The sequence below is a fragment of the Triticum aestivum genome, chromosome 1A (genome assembly GCF_018294505.1).
Source record: "Triticum aestivum cultivar Chinese Spring chromosome 1A, IWGSC CS RefSeq v2.1, whole genome shotgun sequence".
In the NCBI taxonomy this organism is placed as follows: domain Eukaryota; kingdom Viridiplantae; phylum Streptophyta; class Magnoliopsida; order Poales; family Poaceae; genus Triticum; species Triticum aestivum.
This window is the reverse complement of record NC_057794.1, coordinates 22,831,625-22,846,772: the sequence shown is the minus strand read 5'-3', so window position 1 is coordinate 22,846,772 and position 15,148 is coordinate 22,831,625.

Genomic DNA, 15,148 nt, shown 5'->3' with positions numbered 1-15,148 from the left:
GTTGCTCCACCGACGTACTGCTTCCTCCTATATATACCTATGTATCCCCAAACTACCAGATACGGAGCCAAAACCCTAATTCCACCGCCGTAACTTTCTGTATCCGTGAGATCCCATCTTGGGGCCTTTTTTGGAGCTTCGCCGGAGGGGGCATCGATCACGAAGGGCTTCTACATCAACACCATAGCCTCTCCGATGAAGTGTGAGTAGTTTACTTCAGACCTTAGGGTCCATAGTTATTAGCTAGATGACTTCTTCTCTCTTTTTGGATCTCAACACAAAGTTCTCCCCCTCTCTTGTGGAGATCTATTCGATGTAATCTTCTTTTGCGGTGTGTTTGTTGAGACCGATGAATTGTGGGTTTATGATCAAGTTTATCTATGAACAATATTTGAATCTTCTCTGAATTCTTTTATGTATGATTGGTTATCTTTGCAAGTCTCTTAGAATTATCAGTTTGGTTTGGCCTACTAGATTGATCTTTCTTGCAATGGGAGAAGTGCTTAGCTTTGGGTTCAATCTTGCGGTGTCCTTTCCCAGTGACAGTAGGGGCAGCAAGGCACGTATTGTATTGTTGTCATCGAGGATAACAAGATGGGGTTTATACCATATTGCATGAGTTTATCCCTCTACATCATGTCATCTTGCTTAAAGCGTTACTCTATTTTTTAAACTTAATACTCTAGATGCATGCTGGATAGCGGTCGATGTGTGGAGTAATAGTAGTGGATGCAGGCAGGAATCAGTCTACTTGTCTCGGACGTGATGCCTATATACATGATCATACCTAGATATTCTCATAACTATGCTCAGTTCTGTCAATTGCTCAATATTAATTTGTTTACCCACCGTAATACTTATGCTCTCGAGAGAAGCCACTAGTGAAACCTATGGCCCCCGGGTCTATTTTCCATCATATTAATCTTCCTTCAACAAGTTATTTCCTTTTCCGTTTATTTTGCTTTCTTTACTTTGCATCTTTATCATAAAAATACCAAAAAAATTATCTTATCATATCTATCAGATCTCACTTTCGTAAGTGACCATGAAGGGATTGACAACCCCTTTATTTGCGTTGGTTGCGAGGATTTTATTTGTTTGTGTAGGTGCGAGGGACTCGTGCGTGGCCTCCGACTGGATTGGTACCTTGGTTCTTAAAAACTGAGGGAAATAATTACGCTACTTTGCTGCATCACCCTTTCCTCTTTAAGGGAAAACCAACGCAGTGCTCAAGAGGTAGCAAGAAGGATTTCTGGCGCCGTTGCCGGGGAGTCTACGCAAAAGTCAACATACCAAGTACCCATCACAAACCCTTATCTCCCGCATTACATTATTTGCCATTTGCCTCTCGTTTTCCTCTCCCCCACTTCACCCTTGTCGTTTTATTCGCCCTCTCTGTAACGCCCCGAGACCGATGTGCCAGGTGTCTTCCAGTTATTCGCTGTGTTGCCTTGTCATTTGCTTGCGTGTCATGCATTCCATATCATGTCATCATGTGCATTTCATTTGCATACGTGTTCGTCTCATGCATCCGAGCATTTTCCCCGTTGTCCGTTTTGCATTCCGGCGCTCCTATATCCTCCGGTGTCCCTTTCTACCTCTTTTCATGTGCGGGTATTAAACATTCTCGGATTGGACCGAGACTTGCCAAGCGGCCTTGGTTTACCACCGGTAGACCGCCTGTCAAGTTTCGTGCCATTTGGACTTCGTTTCATACTCCAACGGTTAACCGAGGATCCGTAAAGGCCTCGTGTGTGTTGCAGCCCAACACCCTTCCAAAGTGGCCCAAAACCCACCTAAACCCCCTCCATTATCTCGTTCGTTCGATCACGATCGCGTGGCCAAAAACCGCACCTCATTTAGACTCTCCTAGCTCCCTCTACCTACAAATATGTGACCCCCTCTGAAATTCGCGATCTAACCCTAGCCTTCCTCTTCCTCGCGCCGCCGGACATGTCCGCCCGGCGACCGGACGTGTCCGCCCTTGCCCTCAGCCAATCAGAAGCCACCATGTGTCCCAGCGCCGCCCTCCGCTGCCGCGGCCCGCGAGGCCCACGGCCGGCCCGCCCGCGCCCGCGCCGGGCCCGAGCTGCGCCCTGCTCGCCGTCCGTCCCCGCCGCCGTCGCCTACACCGACCCCCGCACCGGCGAGCTCCGCCGGAGCCGCTCCGCGTCGCTGCCCTCGTTTCCGGCGCCGCCGCCCTGCCACTGGTCCTCGCCGCCGTTCCCGTGGCGCCGCCTCCTCACCGGGGCCTCGTTGCCGTCCCGTGCTCCGACAGCCGCCCCGGAGTTCGTCGCCGTGCTCCACCGCGCCTCGCCGAAGATGGCCCGCCCTCGCCGGAGCCCCTCGCCGGCCGGATCTGGTCGGGTGGACCAGATCCACCAGCTCGGCCATCCAAACGCCTCCCTCCGCCCCGCACCGCGCCGTCCCGCTTCTCTCCGTCCCGGGTTGAATTTTTCTGCGACGGTAAAATGTGCCAAGTCTCCAGTATTTTTGGGCATTTTCATCGCATCATAACTTCTCATTCGTGGCTCCGTTTTGGGCGTGTAGCATATCAAATTGTTCGTCTCGACGAGTACTTCATTTTATCTCATTGCATCATGTTCATTTGAGCTCATCTTGATGCCCTAAATGTTGTTGCAAGAGTGCTAGTTTCTGTTAGTTTTAGATTCATATCAGTAATTGGACATGTGTCATTTTTGCCATGATTGATGTGTGCCTCCTATGAACTTGAGCCCTACATGAGTTTTGAAGTATGCCATGCCATCTTTACAGGGGTGTATGCCATGTATTTTTGTGATCTCTGTGGTGACTAGCACAAGCATGCAAAGTAGCTCTCTTAATGTTGCTGATTTCAGGGACTTAGAAATATTCTAAGTCTTTGCCCTGTCATTATTTTTATGCCATGTTTCCTTGTTGCTACAGAGAGATCCATGCCTCTTTTGAGCATGACCAGTAAGGATGTTTTGTAGATATTGTTGTGCTTTATCCATCCATGTCTTTGTTTACAATTATGGAGCACCCTAGCTTGAGTCAATCGAGCTCTACTTTTGCTATAAAATGTTCCTGGCAGAATGTTTACATATTAAGCATTTTTGCCGAGGTCGTTGTAGTTGATCCATGCATGCAATGTTGTTGTTCTTGCCATGTTTAGCTTCTATGCCATGTCTACTTGCTGGGTGTATGCTTAGTTTGTCATGCAATGCCTTGTGGTGAGTGCATCGATCTCGTTAACATGCCTACTTAATATCTGTTTTGCGATGTTCCAGTTTTTCTTCTAAGTCTGAATCTGTTAACGATAATTGCTATGTTCACATGGTTGCCATTGTATTTTATGATACCTTTTGGCTTATGGTCAGTAAAGAACTTTTGTTGTATGCTTTGAGTAGCTTCATGCCATGCCTTACTTTGCCATGATATGTTCCTGTAGCATGTTGACATCTTGCTCTAAACTTTACTTCCTGATGTTAAATTCCTGGCATGTTGTTATTTTCACCAGGTCTGTAACCTGTTACCTTTTGCACTTTTGCCATGCTTGTTTGAACCTGCTATTGAGTGAATTAGCCGTAGCTCAGTGTTCATCTTTTGTCAAGCATCTTGAGTAGATCCCTGCCATGTATTTTGTTGCTATGTTAGAGTGCTGTAGCATGTTGTTCTTGATGCATTTAGATGGCCTCGTGCTGTTAATCGCAGACCGGTGCATACTTGTTTTGCTTGTCATTTGCAAATCGTGCATCTGATTCCGGTGATCTTTATGTCGTTTTCGACCGAAATCAACTCCTCTTTCCAGTGGCACTCTTGGCTTTCCAAGTTGAGGCCAGGTTCAATCATTCCTCACAAATATACATGTATACAATATTTTGGGTCGTATCCAAGGTAGTCATGTCCTCATCAATCACATATTTCAGGATCATAGCAGTTATAACATGAAATATAAACTCCATAATTATGAATACAGAAATATAATAATATAAATATTATTGCCTCTAGGGCATATTTCCTTAAACTCGGACGGTTCAGTCCTTGATGATAATGCAGGCTTAGGTATGGTGCTTAGAGACCATAATGGGACTATTATCTTTGTTCCTGTCGACATCTTTTTGCATGCAATGATGTATTAGAAGCTGAACTGCTTGCAATAAGGGAGGGTATATCACTGTCACTACAATGGAGTAACCTGCCCGTTGATGTGGAATCAAACTGTTTGGAGGTAACAAGTCAAAATATGCTTTATATCAAAGAAAAAAAATATGCTTTATATCAAGTCATGATGATCAAATGTGGGACTGGTAACAAGTCAAAATATGCTTTTATCATTAGAGAGATCATTAGTTGTATGGAGGAGAGGGGTTCTTGCATTGCTCATACTCGTCGGAATTGTAATATGGTTAGTCACGCCTTGGCTAATTTTGGTAGGGTGCAATGCCGAACTATCGTTTGGCTAGGCTCGGGGCTAGATGAGGTCATGGAAATTGTAAGACGAGAGTGTAACTTTTGATTTGAGTAATGCAAGAATTATTTTGCAAAAAAAAAACTTAATAAAAATCTGACATGTATGTATGACTGTATGTATGCGATGCGAATGAAGCAATTTCGAGGAAGTCATCTCCATGCTACATTTTGGGTTAATAAAACCGTCCTTGAAAAAAATCATTTTCACCCCGTCCTTTTTAATAGTTTGGATTGCTTACCACATATGTCACATGGTCCACCCAACCCTTTATATCAAAGAAAAAAAGGAAACCATTTCCACCCAGCCCTTTACATCAAAGAAAAAAGAGGAAATCATTTCCACCCCACCGAGACATGTATAAATAAATTAACATGCTTGCGCTCACGATGGCGACGTCCAAGCGGTGTGCAAGAGGATGGCAGCCGTTTTTTCTGCGGAATCTTCTCCACTGAGCAGAGTCAACTCGCAAGTGTGCGCCAATAAGTGAGACTATCTTTCACACGGTGACACCAAGAAACAAGTAAATGCTGGTTTCCTTTTCTTTGGATGAAGCTCACAATAGGTCACTAAGGAAAGAAAATGAGTACTCGGCTGACTGGCCGCTCTCATTTTAAACACAACTGTTGGTGAAGTGCAAGCTCAAGTTTAAACAGAATATGTGGGGTTGGTCGCACCCGCAAAAAATACTACTGTAGTGAAAGCTTACGGACCACCGACAGATACTAACAACTCCCGTTGGCGTTATCCATGGTAGAACCCTACTCGCTTTGGAGAACAAAACCTAGCTTAAGTTTAAACAAAACTCCACACAATAATGCAGATGATGCATGCAAAATGGGGGCCGGGTGGTCCCTTTGACCTGGGAAAAAAGATGCATACATGCATGATTACCAACTAGCAAAAGAGGCCGTGCGTTGCAAAGAGAGAAAACAATCACTGGTTGATTAAACAGTAAGCATTGATGACCCCGCCCTCTCGACCTTCACATCCTCTATTTTAACACTACATCCAAACCATGCCCCCTCTCATCTCTCTTTCCATGGCCACTTCTGCGGGTTGCAGAACTCGACGTGTGTGATGTTGGTGCCCATCTCCACCAACACCAGCCGCTTGTTCCAACCTCTCAGGGATGTTGTATGTATTATTCATTGATTACTCTGTCGTTTTGACCCACAATGAAATGAAAAACTGCATGCACTAAACTACACACCAAGAGGTTTAACTAATCAGCTTAAGTATCATCATGATTATCTTGGAATAGGCAACACTTTTTGACAACTCACATGGCTTGCCCTCATATTCAATGAGATCGAGATCAAATGGTGAAACAAAAAATCATATGTACGACTCAAAGTACGACTGATTTGCATATTTGAACGATAACAAAAGTGTGCCAGATGCACATATACATGCTAATGAGATGAACAATATGCACAACACTTTAACCAAACACACAGAACCGAAGTAATCAATTCTAATAAAATTACACATCAATTCATTTGCTATTTTGTGGTTGTTGCCTCACTCAAAACAACACCAGTTTGTAGGTTGATCAAACTACTCTCAGACTACAGTTTCACAAAAAATGCATCGGAAACCGTGGATCACTCACAATACATATGCAAAAAGAATGCACGAATACAGTAAAATCCGAATAATTCCATACGACTGAACGAAATAAAAGGTGAAAATCATCACAAAAAATGGACTCATCAACGATTTGCTCGTTGGCTCGCTGTTCGAGGAAAAATCCTGTTTTTTATATACTAAAAAATTTGGAAATTAAAAAAAATCAAAATGTTCATGAAATGAAGAAAAATTTAAGATTCTTTTGCGTGAAAACTTTCAATCTATTCGATCATGGAAGTACAATGAGCACCAGAAATAATAATAATTATATCCTGATCCGTAGACCGCCTAGCGACGACTGAAAGCACTGAAGCGAGCCGAAGGCGTACCGTCGTCATCGCTGTTGGGGAACGTAGCAGAAATTCAAAATTTTCTACGCATCACCAAGATCAATCTATGGAGTAATCTAGCAACGAGGGGAAGGAGAGTGCATCTACACACCCTTGTAGATCGCTAAGCGGAAGCGTTCAAGTGAACGGGGTTGATGGAGTCGTACTCGTCGTGATCCAAATCACCGATGATCCTAGTGCCGAATGGACGACACCTCTGTGTTCAACACACGTACAACCCGGTGACGTCTCCTACGCCTTGATCCAGCAAGGGGAGAAGGAGAGGTTGGGGAAGACTCCATCCAGCAGTAGCACGACGGCGTGGTGGTGGTGGAGGAGCGCGGGACTCCAGCAGAGCTTCGCCAAGCACTACGAGAGATGAGGAGGGAGAGGGGTAGGGCTGCGCCAACAGGGAGAGCAAATCACATGTGTTGGGCAGCCCCAAACCTCAAGTATATATAGGGGAAGGGGAGGGGCTGCGCCCCCACCTAGGGTTCCCTCCCTAGGGGTGGCGGCAGCCCCCAGATCCCATCTGGGAGGCGGCCAAGGGGGAGAGAGAGGGGGGCGCACCTAGGGTGGGCCTTAGGGCCCATTTGCGCCTAGGGTTTGCCCCCTCTCCTCTTGAGGACGCCTTGGGCCTTGGTGGGAGGCGCCCCAGCCCACATAGGGGCTGGTCCCTTCCCACTATTGGCCCATGTAGGCCTTCGGGGCTGGTGGACCCCCGGACCCCTCCGGTGGTCCCGGTACACTACCGGTGATGCCCGGAACACTTCCGGTGGCCAAAACCAGACTTCCTATATATCAATCTTTACCTCCGGACCATTCCGGAACTCCTCGTGACGTCCGGGATCTCCTCCGGGACTCCGAACAACATTCGGTAACCGCGTACATACTTTCCCTATAAACCTAACGTCATCGAACCTTAAGTGTGTAGACCCTACGGGTTCGGGAAACATGCAGACATGACCGAGACACCTCTCCGATCAATAACCAACAGCGGGATCTGGATACTCATGTTGGCTCCCACATGCTCCATGATGATCTCATCGAATGAACCACGATGTCAAGGACTTAATCAATCCCGTATACAATTCCCTTTGTCTAGCGGTACGATACTTGCCCGAGATTCGATCGTCGGTATCCTGATACCTAGTTCAATCTCGTTACCGGCAAGTCTCTTTACTTGTTCCGTAACACATCATCCCGTGATCAACTCCTTGATCACATTGTGCACATTATGATGATGTCCTACAGAGTGGGCCCAGAGATACCTCTCCGTTTACACGGAGTGACAAATCCCAGTCTCGATTCGTGCCAACCCAACAGACATTTTCGGAGATACCTGTAGTGTACCTTTATAGCCACCCAGTTACGTTGTGACGTTTGGCACACCCAAAGCACTCCTACGGTATCCGGGAGTTGCACAATCTCATGGTCTAAGGAAATGATACTTGACATTAGAAAAGCTTTAGCATACGAACTACATGATCTTGTGCTAGGCTTAGGATTGGGTCTTGTCCATCACATCATTCTCCTAATGATGTGATCCCGTTATCAACGACATCCAATGTCCATGGTCAGGAAACTATAACCATCTATTGATCAACGAGCTAGTCAACTAGAGGCTTACTAGGGACATGGTGTTGTCTATGTATCCACACATGTATCTGAGTTTCCTATCAATACAATTCTAGCATGGATAATAAACGATTATCATGAACAAGGAAATATAATAATAACTAATTTATTATTGCCTCTAGGGCATATTTCCAACAGTCTCCCACTTGCACTAGAGTCAATAATCCAGTTCACATCGATATGTGATTAACACTCAAGGTCACATCCCCATGTGACTAACACCCAAAGAGTTCTGGGTTTGACCATGTTATGCTTGTGAGAGAGGTTTCAGTCAACGGGTCTGCAGCATTCAGATTCGTATGTACTTCGCAAATTTCTATGTCATCTTGTAGATGCAACTACTATGCTACATTTGGAGCCATTTCAAATAACTGTTCTACTTGGAGCTATTCTAAATTGTTGCTCCATTATACGTATCCGATATCTCTACTCAGAGCTATCCGGATAGGTGTTAAGCTTGCATCGACGTAACTCTTTACGTCGAACTCTTTATCACCTTCATAACTGAGAAACATATCCTTATTCCTCTAAGGATAATTTAGACCGCTATCTAGTGATCTACTCCTAGATCACCTTTGTACCCTCTTGCCAAATATATGGCAAGGCACACATCAGGTGTGGTACTCAGCATGGCATACCGTATGGAGCCTATGACAAAAGCATAGGGGACGACCTTCGTCCTTCCTCTTTCTTCTGCCGTGGTCGAGCTTTAAGTCTTAACTTCATACCTTACAACTCAGGCAAGAACTCCTTCTTTGGCTGATCCATCTTGAACACCTTCAAGATCATGTCAAGGTATGTGCTCATTTGAAAGTACCATTAAGCGTTTTGATCTATCCTTATAGATCTTGATGCTCAATGTTCAAGTAGCTTAATCCAGGCTTTCCATTGAAAAACACTTTCCAAATAACCCTATATGCTTTCCAGAAATTCTACGTCATTTCTGATCAACAATATGTCAATAACATATACTCATCAGAAATTTTATAGTGCTCCCACTCACTTATTTGGAAATACAAGTTTCTCATAAACTTTGTATACACCCAAAAACTTTGATCATCTCATCAAAGCATACATTCCAACTCCGAGATGCTTACTCCAGTCCTTAGAAGGATTGCTGGAGCTTTGCATACTTGTTAGCATCTTTCAGGATTGACAAAACCTTCCGGTTGTATCACATACAACCTTTCCTCAAGAAAATCGTCGAAGAAACAATGTTTTGACATCCTATCTGCAAGATTTCATAAATAATGCAATAATCGCTAATATAATTCCAACAGACTCTTAGCATCGCTATGAGTGAGAAAGTCTCATCGTAGTCAACTCCTTGAACTTGTCGGAAAACATCTTAACGACAAGTCGAGCTTTCTTAATGGTGATACTTACCATCATTGTCCGTCTTCCTTTTAAAATCCATATGTACCTAACAGCCTTACGACCATCAAGTAGTTCTTCCAAAGTCCACACTTTGTTTTCATATATGGATCCTCTCTCGGATTATATGGCCTCGAGCCATTTTGGAATCGAGGCCCACCATCGTTTCTCCATAGCTCGTAGGTTCATTGTTGTCTAGCAACATGACTTCCAAGACAGGATTACGTACAATTCTGAAGTAGTACACATCCTTGTCATCCCACGAGGTTTGGTAGTGACTTGATCTGAAGTTTCATGATCACTATCATAAGCTTCCACTTCAATTGGTGTAGGTGCCGCAGGAACAACTCCCTGTGCCCTGCCACACACTAGTTGAAGAGACGGTTCAATAACCTCATCAAGTCTCCACCATCCTCCCACTTAATTCTTACGAGAGAAACTTTTCCTTGGGAAAGGACCCGATTCTAGAAACAATCCCTTATTGCTTTCGGATCTGAGACATGAGGTACACCCAACTGTTTTGGGTGTCCTATGAAGATGCATTTATCCGCTTTGGGTTCGAACTTGTCAGCCTGAAACTTTTCACATAAGCGTCGCAGCCCCAAACCTTTTAACAAATGACAGCTTAGGTTTCTCTAAACCATAGTTCATACGGTGTCATCTCATCGGAATTATGTGGTGCCCTATTTAAAGTGAATATGGTTGTCTCTAATGCCTAACCCATAAACTATCATGGTAATTCGATAAGAGACATCATGTTATGCATCATATCCAATAGGGTGCAGTTATGATGTTCGGACACACCATCATACTATGGTGTTTCAGGCTGTATTAGTTGTGAAACAATTTCCACAATGTCTTAATTCTGTGCCAAACTCGTAATTCAGATATTCATCTCTATGATCATATCATAGATATTTTATCCTCTTGTCACGACGATCTCTCACCTTCACCCTAAAATTACTTGAACCTTTCAATAATTCAGACTCGTGATTCATCAAGTAAATATACTCAACATCTACTCAAATCATCTGTGAAGTAAGAACATAACGATATCCACTACACGCCTCAGCATTCATTGGACTGCACACATCAAAATGTATTACTTCCAACAAGTTGCTTTCTAGTTCCATTTTACTAAAAACGAGGCTTTCAGTCATCTTGCCCATGTGGTATGATTTGCATGTCTCAAGTGATTCAAAATCAAGTGAGTCCAAACGGTCCATTTGCATGGAGTTTCTTCATGCATATACACCAATAGACATGGTTCGCATGTCTCAAACTTTTCAAAAATGAGTGAGCCCAAAGATCCATCAACATGGAGCTTCTTCATGCGTTTTATACCGATATGACTTACGTGGCAGTGCCACAAGTAGGTGGTACTATCATTACTATCTTATATCTTTTGGCATGAACATGTGTATCACTACAATCGAGATTCAATAAACCATTCATTTTAGGTGCAAGACCATTGAATGTATTATTCAAATAAACAGAGTAACCATTATTCTCCTTAAATGAATAACCGTATTGCGATAGACATGATCCAATCATGTCCATGCTCAATGCAAACACCAATCTCGATGATAGAGGGAGCGTGCGATGCTTGATCACATCAAGCTTGGGAAAAACTTCCAACACATATCGCCAGCTCACCTTTAGCTAGTCTCTGTTTACTCCGCAGCCTTTTATTTCGAGTTTACTAACACTTAGCAACTGAACCGGTATCCAATACCATGGTGCTACTAGGAGTACTAGTAAAGTACACATTAACACAATGTATATCCAATATACTTCTATCGACCTTGCTAGCCTTCTCATCTACCAAGTATCTAGGGTAATTCTGCTCCAGTGGCTGTTCCCCTTATTATAGAAGCACTTAGTCTCGGGTTTGGGTTCAACCTTGGGTTTCTTCACTAAAGCAGCAGCTGATTTGCCGTTTCATGAAGTATCCCTTCTTGCCCTTGCCCTTCTTGAAACTAGTGGTTCAACCATCAACAATTGATGCTCCTTCTTGATTTCTACTTTTGTGGTGTCAAACATCACGAATATCTCAAGGATCATCATATATGTCCCTGATATATATCACGTGGTGCTTTGAAACGACGAACTGTCGCAACGGTGCACAGTTAGGGGAAACACTTTCTTAAAATTATTATGAGGGGTCATCTTATTTACTACCATCGTTCTAAGTAAACAAGATGCAAAAACATGATAAACATCACATGCAATCAAATAATAGTGATATGATATGGCCAATATCATATAGCTCCTTTGATCTCCATCTTGGGGCTCCATGATCATCTTGTCACCGGCATGATACCATGATCTCCATCATCATGATCTCCATCATCGTGTCTCCATGAAGTTGCTCGCCAATTATTACTTCTACTACTATGGCTAACATGTTTAGCAATAAAGTAAAATAATTTACATGGCGTTTCTCAATGACACGCATGTCATACAAAAAATAAAGACAACTCCTATGGCTCCTGCCAGTTGTCATACTCATCGACATGCAAGTCGTGATTCCTATTACAAGAACATGATCTCATACATCACATATATATCATTCATCACATCCTTTGGCCATATCACATCACAAAACACTTGCTGCAAAAACAAGTTAGACGTCCTCTAATTGTTGTTGCAAGTTTTTACGTGGCTGCTATAGGTTTCTAGCAAGAACGTTTCTTACCTACGCCAAAACCACAACGTGAATTGCCAATTTCTATTTACCCTTCATAAGGACCCTGTTCATCGAATCCGATCCGACTAAAGTGGGAGAGACAGACACCCGCCAGCCACCTTATGCAACTAGTGCATGTCAGTCGGTGGAACCGGTCTCACGTAAGCGTACGTGTAAGGTTGGTCCGGGCCGCTTCATCCCACGATGTCGCCGAATCAAGATAAGACTAGTAACGGCAAGATAATTGACAATATCGACGCCCACAACTACTTTGTGTTCTACTCGTGCATAGTAACTACGCATAGACCTAGCTCATGATGCCACTGTTGGGGAACGTAGCAGAAATTCAAAATTTTCTACGCATCACCAAGATCAATCTATGGAGTAATCTAGCAACGAGGGAAAGGAGAGTGCATCTACATACCCTTGTAGATCGCTAAGCGGAAGCTTTCAAGTGAACGGGGTTGATGGAGCCGTACTCGTCGTGATCCAAATCACCGATGATCCTAGTGCCAAACGGACGGCACCTCCATGTTCAACACACGTACAGCCCGGTGACGTCTCCTACGCCTTGATCTAGCAAGGGAAGAAGGAGAGGTTGGGGAAGGCTCCATCCAGTAGCAGCACGACGGTGTGGTGGTGGTGGAGGAGCACGGGATTCCAGCAGGGCTTCGCCAAGCACTACGAGAGATGAGGAGGGAGAGGGATAGGGCTGCGCCAATAGGGAGAGCAAATCACATGTGTTGGGCTGCCCCAAACCTCAAGTATATATAGGGGAAGGGAAGGGGCTGCGCGCCCACCTAGGGTTCCCTCCCTAGGGGTGGCGGCAGCCCCCAGATCCCATCTGGGAGGCGGCCAAGGGGGAGAGAGAGGGGGGCGCACCTAGGGTGGGCCTTAGGGCCCATCTACGCCTAGGGTTTGCCCCCTCTCCTCTTGAGGACGCCTTGGGCCTTGGTGGGAGGCGCCCCAGCCCACATAGGGGCTGGTCCCTTCCCACTATTGGCCCATGTAGGTCTCCGGGGCTGGTGGCCCCACCTGGTGGACCCCCAGACCCCTTCGGTGGTCCCGGTACACTACCGGTGATGCCCGGAACACTTCCGGTGGCCAAAACCATACTTCCTATATATCAATCTTTACCTCCGGACCATTCCGGAACTCCTCGTGACGTCCGGGATCTCATTCGGAACTCCGAACAACATTCGGTAACCGCATACATACTTTCCCTATAACCCTAGCGTCATCGAACCTTAAGTGTGTAGACCCTACGGGTTCGGGAAACATGCAGACATGACCGAGACACCTCTCCGGTCAATAACCAACAGCGGGATCTGGATACCCATGTTGGCTCCCACATGCTCCACGATGATCTCATCGGATGAACCACGATGTTAAGGACTTAATCAATCCCGTATACAATTCCCTTTGTCTAGCGGTACGATACTTGCCCGAGATTCGATCGTCGGTATCCCGATACCTAGTTCAATCTCGTTACCGGCAAGTCTCTTTACTCGTTCCGTAACACATCATCCCGTGATCAACTCCTTGATCACATTGTGCACATTATGATGATGTCCTACCGAGTGGGCCCATAGATACCTCTCCGTTTACACGGAGTGACAAATCCCAGTCTCGATTCGTGCCAACCCAACAGACACTTTCGGAGATACATGTAGTGTACCTTTATAGCCACCCAGTTACGTTGTGACGTTTGGCACACCCAAAGCACTCCTACGGTATCCGGGAGTTGCACAATCTCATGGTCTAAGGAAATGATACTTGACATTAGAAAAGCTTTAGCATACGAACTACATGATCTTGTGCTAGGCTTAGGATTGGGTCTTGTCCATCACATCATTCTCCTAATGATGTGATCCCGTTATCAACGACATCCAATGTCCATGGTCAGGAAACTGTAACCATCTATTGATCAACGAGCTAGTCAACTAGAGGCTTACTAGGGATATGGTGTTGTCTATGTATCCACACATGTATCTGAGTTTCCTATCAATACAATTCTAGCATGGATAATAAACGATTATCATGAACAAGGAAATATAATAATAACCAATTTATTATTGCCTCTAGGGCATATTTCCAACAATCGCCCCTCCCTCATTGAAGCCATGCAGAACTTGTTGTATAGACAGTTGAGAAGTCGTCATGCTAAAGCCACATAAGACTAGCGTACCAGAACAACGACCGCCGCTGATAAAGAGTTGTGTAGATCGGAAGAATCCAATCTGAAGACACATGAACATAAATGAACAAGGACCAGATACGAGTAAATCCACTAACGACAGATCCTCTGGAGACACACATCCACACGCCCATCGACGATGCTAGATGCACTACCGGGATAGGGCTAGGGGGAGACAACTTTATTCCATCTTTAGGAGCCGCCGACATCTCGGCTTTCTAGGCAGGACACAAACCCAACAAAAACTCAAAGAAACATCTAAAAACGGATCCCTCCCGCAAGTAAGGGCCCACAATACATTGCGCCTCCATGGTCCTAAGGCCATCTAAGACAAGGCGGAATGACGGCGCTGGCGGGGGAGGGGGGGGGGGAGACAGAGAAACCCCGGACTTCCTTTTTAGAGGAGACACGTGAGGCGGCGGCTAGCCCTAAAACCAAATGCTGAATTTTGTAAAGTTTAGAAAATGCCACAAATTTTGAAGTGTTTGAGAAATAAAAAATGTTCACGTTTTTTAAAAATATTGAAGAATTTGAAAAAAGGTTCGTAGATTGAATAAGGTGCACTAATTAAAAAACAAAAAAAATCATAAAATATTTGCCAAAAAAACAACTAAAACCACCTGAAAAACAAAGAAAAGAAGGGAGCTCCTATGTGCGGCAGACTGTCGGCCAAATGCTTGCTGAGGTTCGAACGCTAGACCGCTGCTTCCGAGCATACGATTCAAACCAATTGAGCTACCTAGCTTTTTTGATTACAGAACAACGCAAATCCTTCAGAAACTCAAACGCCGATCCAAACATTTTCAAAAATTCAAACGCAAAACTTTTTTTCAAAAACA